The sequence below is a fragment of the Peromyscus maniculatus genome, chromosome 2, assembly GCF_049852395.1.
Source record: "Peromyscus maniculatus bairdii isolate BWxNUB_F1_BW_parent chromosome 2, HU_Pman_BW_mat_3.1, whole genome shotgun sequence".
NCBI lineage: Eukaryota > Metazoa > Chordata > Mammalia > Rodentia > Cricetidae > Peromyscus > Peromyscus maniculatus.
In genome coordinates, this window is record NC_134853.1 from 56,141,520 (window position 1) to 56,150,024 (window position 8,505).

Genomic DNA, 8,505 nt, shown 5'->3' on the forward strand with positions numbered 1-8,505 from the left:
GATCTGGCTTGTCTTATTCTTTTTCTTTTAAAAATGCTCTCTCTCTCTCTCTCTCCCTCCCTCCCTCCCTCTTTCCCTCCTTCCCTCTTCCTCTCTTCTTTCCTCCCTTACCGCATTGTGTGTGTGTGTGTGTGTGTGTGTGTGTGTGTGTGTGTGTGTGTGTCCAAAGAGGCCAGAAGAGGGTGTCATAAACCCTGAAATTGGAAATACAGGAGAGTCTCAGCTTTCAGCTCTGAGTGCTGGTAATAGAACTGGGTTCTTCTGAAAGAACAGATCTACATTTCTTTTGTACAATTGCATTTTACTCCTAGACATACATCAAAGTTAATTCTCTCTTATGTATGGATTCAAAATGAGTATCAGCTACTAGTGGGGGAAATAGCAGGTTCTTTTGTTAGAAGAAGTAACACTAATGTTTGTCCAACACGAAGAAAGCACTCTTCAAACACTTGCTGAATATGTCTTACACTCAGAAGGGGTAATTAATTTCATTTATTTGGGCTCAACAACTATTTCTTTTAAAAAGGACATTTTATTTGCTTAATTGTGTTTAAGTGTTAAATTTGGTAAAGGAAAATGTTTTCTGAGATTGGGATTTTTTCTTTTTTCTTCTTTTTTTTTTTTCTCATGAGAAGTTGAGGATGTCCCATGAAGCCTGAATCAGTAACACTTTTACAGCTCATCTAACAAATATCACTTCTGACTGCTGGTATGAATCATGTCTATGTTCTAATATGAATGTTCTGTAACCATTTAGTCACATTACATCTTTATGCGTGGATTCAATGAACAAAAGACACATATGGCTACCTGCCATGTCCAAATGAGTAAACAAAAGGACGACAATAAAGCATAAACCTGGCAATTTGGATGGTGCCACTCTGTCACTTACAGCCTTTATGAATCCACTAAGACACAGATTCCCGACAGTCGTCCTTAGTAAGAGTGGATGTTCTTCATCACACCAAACTGAAGCATCAAATAGTAAATAAATAAAAATACAAAAGAAAACACTTTGTTTTAATTTCAATCAGCCAATGCTTATAGACAATGGCAGCAACTGATGGTTACAATGTGGGCTATCCATACATCACTGCCTAACGTAGCTTCTTTGGGGTACAGAAAACTTTATCTCTGACTCCAAATGGAGTGAAGGCAAGATACCAAGTTTAAAATTCTCTGTCAACGGCTGTTTTACTAATTATCCAGATTCAGAAGCAATCATACAGGCGTAATCATTCACCTCACGCCTGGAAACATAAGTCTTGTTCTTTTGATGAATATTTATAAGACAGTGTAAAGCAGTCTACTTTCTTTTCCCTCCAGGCAAGACAATTTGGAGTTCATCAATATGTATTACCAAGGACTTTTATAAAAGGCACTTCAAAGAAAATTCATCAGGCATTCCTTTTGTCTTGATTTCTGTTAGACTGATGCTTCCTTTTGACAAGTATCAATAAATTATCCTCTGATGGCTGGAAACTTGATGTCTTATTCAGAAACTTCCTCACACAGCAAAATATGGTCATGAGTTTCAATTGGTATTATTAAAATCCTGCATCTAATTTAAGGACATACAGAAGATATGCAAATAAACAACAATAAAACAAACATATATAGTCACCCTGCAGCACACCGGGTGGATTTCCCATATTTGAGAGCATCTTGCTGTATGCAACTTGTGGTTTTATTATTTGTCATGTGGACATATTTACAATTCCTTCACAAGCAAAGGAAAGCTAAGCCCCCTTTCTCGAGATGGCAGAAAACCACGTTAAATGAAGCCAGATTAGTGTAGCTAGGAAAAGCAGAGAATGACAAGCTGTCTTTCTCCATAAGGCTGATGGGTTTCTCTTTTGAATATTATTGGTTAGAATCACATTTCCATAAGCCAAGGGTGAACATTCGCAATTGTCTAAACTAAGAACGAAAAGAAAACCATCAGTGCACTCTTTAATAGGCTGTGAAAAGGACACTAAACCTCTTTATTTGCATTCTTTCATTTAAAGGGGCTTAGTTATTTTGGTTTATTACTTTGGCAAGGAATATTTGAAATACTGGAATTCTACTGATACCCATTTCTATAAATAAACACATAAAACAGCATGCTGACTAAAGAGTCCATTGTATTTTATAGCTCCACTCACTCTTTACAAAGCTATGGTTCTAATTATAAAAGCATTTCATATTCAAGAAATGATTTTGTCACTACCTGGCATAATATACCATAAATATAATCGCTGAGCTAAATTTTAAGAAGACATGATGGGAGAAAAAGTGTGGCATTTCAGCTTAAGTATACATTTTGTAAACTGACTCTCACACAGCCTTTCTATATGAGTTCATGTACAACAAACATATATAGCATTTGTAAAATTATAATTCACTGTACATAAAAAGCTTGGAATGCACTGCTAATTTTACAATAAAGGAACAAAGAGGTAAAGCTTTTACACTTTCACACGGAATACTTCATGCTAAAAAACACATTTGCAATATAAAGGCCCCATAATATACTGTTATAGTATTAAAGGGATATTGATAAAACATAGATTATATTTAATATGACCTGGTATGGGTGCTAATGCTGGTGGAGAGTTTTGAACTGCATTTTATATTTGAGAGCCCAAAGATGCCATTGTAACTTCATATATTTGTTATTAATTTGTGTGCGCTAAATATATAGAGGAAACACGTTTAATTATTTCTGACCATTTTTGAGTGTTTTCTTTGTTTATTTCTTGTTTTTGAGACAGAGAATCACTATGTAGGCCTGGCCTGGAATTTACTGTCTAGACCAAGGTGACTTCAAACTCACAGAGATCTGCCACCCTCTGCCTCCTGAGTGTTGAGAGTAAGGCCCCCTAACCACAACTCAGAGCTCCGTATTTTTTTTAAAAATTGACATAGGCTTTTTTATTTCAGTTAACTGACAGTAGTGAAACAGCTGGGAGCTGGATCTATGTATCTGGATCTATGCTTATATGCACGTACAGTTTATTCCAGTTTGAGAACTTTATACACTTAATTTTAATCACATTCACTCGTCTCCAGCCCCACCCCCAACCCAATTCACTCCTCATTTCATACCTACCCAACCTTGTGTTCTCATTTTTTTTAACCTGTCTGACTATATATTCTTGGGTGTGTGGCCATCTGCTAGATCGTGTTCAACTATCAGGGAACACAGCCTTAAGAAACAAATTCTCCCTCTCTCAGCAGCTATTGTTCTCAGTAGCTCTTCCGCTAGAGGTGACTACTTTTCCCTCTATTCAGGGATTTTTGCCTGGCTTAAAAGAGCTCCCACAGTTCTTGTGCATGCTGTCACAACTTCTGTGAGTTCATATGCTCAACAGCCCTATTGGGTCTAGAAATAACTGTTTTGCTGTGGTCATCCACACCCTCTGGCTCTTATATACTCTTCCGAAGTTATCCCTGAGCTTTGGGAGGAGGCTTGTATGATATATATGTCCCATGTAGGGCTGAGCACCCCATAATTATTTATTCTCTGCACTTTAATCAGCTGCTGGTCTCCATGTTAATCAGCATCTACTACAAAAAAGAGAAGTGATTCTCTGATGTGGGTTGACAATTGCATTGATTTATTGGTATAATGATAAAATCTCAAAGAGTCTGTTGAATACTATGTCTCTTTAGCAGAATAATAGTAGTTGTTTCCTCTGTAATGCCCCGAGAAGACATGGCAACCGGGAAGTCCAACTACTTCAAGATCATTCAACTTTTAGATGATTACCCTAAATGCTTCATTGTGGGAGCAGATAATGTAGGCTCCAAGCAGATGAAGTAGATCCACATGTCCCTGCAAGGAAAGAGTGTGGTTCTGATGGGCATGAACACCATGATGTGCAAGACCATCCAGATGCATCTAGAAAGCAACCCAGCTCAGGAGAAACTGGTTTGATATTTCAGGTGGAATGTGGGCTTGGTGTTCATTAAGGAGGACCACATGAAGGAAGACCTCACCAAGATTAGGGACATGCTGCTGGCCAATGAGGTGCCAGCTGTGCCCATGTTGATTATATCCCTACATAATGTCACTGTGCCCGTCCAAAACACTGGTCAGGAGCCTGAGACCTCTTTCATCCATGTTTTAGGCATCACCACTAAATCGCCAGAGGTACCATTGAAATTATGAGTGATGTGCAACTGATAAAAACTGGAGACAATGTAGGAGTGAATGCAGTGCTTAACAAGCTGAATATCTCCCAGTTCTCCTTTGGGCTGTCATCCAGAAGGTTATTAACAGTGACAGCATTTACAACCTGGAAGTGCTTGACATAACAGAGCTGACTCTGCACTCTCACTTCCTAGAGGGTGTCCAAAAGTTGCGAGTGTTTGTGTCAGACTGGTTACCTGACTGTTGCCTCAGTGCCACATTATATCATCAATGGATACAAGCAGGTCCTGGCTTTGTTTGTGGAGACTGAGCACACCTTCCCACTTGCTGAAAGAGTCAAGGCCGTCTTGGCTGATCCATCTGCATTTGTGGCTGCTGATGGTATGGTGCGGCCACCAATGCTGCTCCTTCTTCTGTTGCAAGCCAAGGTTGAAGCCAAGGAGGGGTCAAAAGAATCAGATCAGGATAAGGGATTTGGTCTCTTTGACTAATCCCCTCAAAGCAAGCAACTCAGCTAGACTAATTTGTGAAACACGGAAATAATGACTTACTTGTGTTTTAAAAAGTGGTTTCTTCCCAAAGGGCTAAGACCTTCTCATTACAGGGTTTTGTTCTGGATAATGGAACTAGGTATGGGTTAAATTATGTTGTATGGGTCTTAAATCTAATCATATAGTGGTAGGTTATTCCAATATCATTCATTCATGCCACTATTTTTATATTTTCCTATCCATTCAAAGTAAAATAAAATAGATCTGCTCCAAAGCTATATTAGTTACCAATGGCTGTGTAATGACTTCAAAATGTAATGCCTTAGAACATTTCCATTTCTGTGGATCAACAGCTCTGTCTGAGGGTCTGTTATGAAGTTGGAATGAAGGCATTGGCTGGGGATGCAATCAATCAAGGACTGGACTGACTCAGCAAAACTCCCTCCAAGCTCATATGCTTTATCAAGGGCCTTGGTTCCTCACAAGCATTTCCCAGAAGTCTATTTTCTTATCACATAGTCCAATATGTATGGAGGTTTGAATTTCCTTATATCTTAAATGACATGGCTTCTCGCTTTCCCCGAGTAGGTTAACTAATACAGTTAGGAGGACAACACAATAACCTATTAATGAGTCATAGATCTCACTATACATCACTTCCTATTCTAGCTGCTGAAATAGAAGCAAATCATAGATTCCAACCCATTCTTTAAGGAGAATAATTTTGGTACACACCTTTTGAAGAGATAATTATTAAACATGTGAACACAATTAAGAATTTCCTGCCGGGCGGTGGTGGCACACGCCTTTAATCCCAGCACTCGGGTGTAGATGTAACCAACCGTCTTATTAAATAAGAAACACAGAAACAATGTAAAAGAGAAAGCCGAGAGGTCAGAGCTCAGAGCTAAAATCTCACCCTTCCTCCTGCTGTCCCAGCTTCGCGAAAAGAGAGCTACCTCCTGTCGGTTCGTATTTTTAAAGTATGTTGTTCTGCCTTCTCATTGGTTGTAAACCCAAACACATGACTGCCTCGTCACTGTCTGAATGTACAGCCCCCTAGGTCTTAAAGGCATATGTCTCCAATGCTGGCTGTATCCCTGAACACACAGAGATCTTATGGGATTAAAGGCGTGTGCCACCACCGCCACACTCTTGCTATGGCTCTAATAGCTCTGACCCTGAACACACAGATATCTATGGGATTAAAGGCGTGTGCCACCACCGCCACACTCTTGCTATGGCTCTAATAGCTCTGACCCCCAGACAACTTTATTTATTAACATACAATCAAATTAATATTTCAGTACAAATCAAAATAATATTTCAATACAATTAGATTACCACCACATTTCCCCTTTTCTATTTTAATAAAAAGAAAAAAAGCAAAAGGTTATGACTAACAAAAGAAAAACTATATACAAAAGTACAATAACTATATACAATATATACAAGTAATAAATACCTAAACAGGTATTTGACGAATCAGAGAAAATAATTCCATTATCTATCCTATTTTGGTAATTCCAAGATGTATCTAATGTACTTTCTATCCTAATTAATGTTCAACTATAACTAACTAATCTTCAACCATAACTAACTAATCTTCAACTCCCTCAGAGACCCAAGAAGGGAATAATAGTAGCTAACAAAAATAAAAACAGGAAGTGCATGCAAGCAACTTCCAAAAAATTTTGTGAGTTGACAGAAACAGCCAGCTGCCTGGGCAGTCACCTGAGGTTTCTCCGCAGTGTTGGGGCATCATCTTCAGCCTATAGGCTTAGTGTATCTGACAGACTCATTTGTGAAGTAGGATGTACACAAGGTCAACAGTTCAACCTCACATTGGGTGAGAGCAGTCCACGTACCAGAAACACCTGAATTCCACTAGTGTCCTGTCATGATTCAGGATTTTAAATTCTGGAAATTGTTGACAGTTTTTTAATTCAGCTGTCCATTCTTCTTGGCTGTGTATATATGGCTTCATCTCAGCATCCCCTTCTTCTCCACATCCCTCTATTAAATGCCAGTCTACTTTTGAGAGGCATGAGCTTTCAGCTGCTGTTCCATTGAACAACAGAATCCATCGGCCCTCTGCCTGTTAAGCTGCCTTCGAAGAAAAGGGCACTGTACCTTTTCCGGATGCGAAGGCCACTTCAGGGATGGGGCCATATTGTCCTGGCCTCAGAAGATGCCTTTTGATAAAGCCATAACCACACTTGTTTTGGCAAGAATCAGTAGTCCCTTGTTTCGTGATCTGTCTGTCCATTTTGTCCTGTTGATTCGAGGATACTTTGTTGTCCAGTGGCTAACTTTTGCCAGAATGAAAGTTGACTCCATATGCAGTTTCTTCAATGCCCATATTTTCTCTAAAGTAGATTGGTACTGCCAGGAGCCGACATGTCTCAAAAAAGAAAAATTTTCTAAGTTATTAAAACATTTTAAATGCCATATTCTGTAGATCTCTGAAGGGTTTGAAGATGACCTGTCTAAAACATCTCTGCTCAATTTTTAAAACATATCTAATATGACTACAAGTTCTATGATAATGTCTAACTACTAGCTTTCATTTCTTTATATCCTGATAGTTGATAATAATAACATTCAAGGATCAGAAATTTGCATTACATTGTTAAATGGATGGAATAAATACAATTAGAAATATACATATAGCATTTTCTAACAATATCAGTTTCAAATTTGTGTACAATATAAAACAATTCAATCCAATGTAAAGTATTTAAAACTAGTAATTGTCTTTGTCTTTTCTTTCTTTTTTTTTCTTTCTTTCTTTCTTTTTTTTTTTTTTTTTTTTTTTAAACAAGAACCTTAAATCTAATCTCCTTTGCTTAGCCTTTTTCCTAACCCTTGACAATAACTTGTAACCAACCCCCCTAAATACTGAAAATTATCCCAGACCCAGAACCCATTAAAAAGACCAAAAAACCACCCGCCCCACACCACCTCTTTGGGAATGTGGGCGTCGTATTCTTAAAATTGCTTCCTGCTGGGTATGGGCGAAGTTTTCTTTATCCTGAAAGAAAAATTTTAGGTTAATTGTCAAATTCTAGGAGAGGTAACTATATCCTTCATTATCCAGTCTGTGTATAATGCCAAAGTTGAGGGTTTATCTCAAGTCCTTATTCAAGTAGTCTTTGAGACTGGATCATCTCAGCTAGTCATCTCAAATTTGCTCTGAGCACCTTGTAGTTCAAAGCTGATCTATGGATGATGTTTGTCAGCTTAATGATATTATTATTGTCCACGTGGAATTGTTGTTGTTGTGGGGCCCCATCTTCTTTCTGGAGACTTCAGTTGATGTTAGGCCTGGCCGTGATTTCCTGCAGAAAACTGATAAGAGACTCGAACACAAAAACATATATATGCAGCTAGCCTTTTTTCTAGAATTAGTTAGTACTCTATGTGACCATTCATATCTTAACAAAGTTTAAAATGTATATATATATTAATATAATATATATTAATCTTGTAAATTTTGATATAAAATTTATACTTTGAGAACAGTTTAAAGAATCAGAATAGAATCAAAGAGTTGAGATTAGTAATAGAATAGTCCCTTAATTAATTTTGCTTTTGTCCTGTACCATAGCAGAAAATGGCTCTTATTCTGGCATGATACAGGGAGTTTGCATTTTCCTTTTAACAACATGCTTGATTTTAAAGAAGGAGAGAGCCATTCTCCAACTCCAAAGTCAGCTTTAAATTTTAATTGAACTGGGACTGTTAGAAGACCAATAGTGTTAAATCTTTAGAGAAAAGCAGAAACAAACATTTAGGAAGACATAAAATTTTTTTTAGATAATATATACCCATACACCGTTTCACTCTGTTTCTTGGGATAGATGATTTGTCCCT

The 8,505-nt window shown here is 37.8% G+C and overlaps 1 long non-coding RNA gene and 1 pseudogene across 1 annotated transcript; both read left to right on the forward strand.

The window, feature by feature from the left end:
• The first annotated feature begins 591 nt into the window (after positions 1–591).
• Positions 592–1,482, forward strand: LOC121827560 (uncharacterized). Its single transcript, XR_006069862.2, has 2 exons — positions 592–709; positions 1,327–1,482. It is a non-coding gene; the product is annotated as an uncharacterized LOC121827560 (long non-coding RNA).
• A 2,203-nt stretch (positions 1,483–3,685) lies between these two features.
• Positions 3,686–4,629, forward strand: LOC102903884 (large ribosomal subunit protein uL10 pseudogene; annotated as a pseudogene).
• The last annotated feature ends 3,876 nt before the right edge of the window (positions 4,630–8,505 follow it).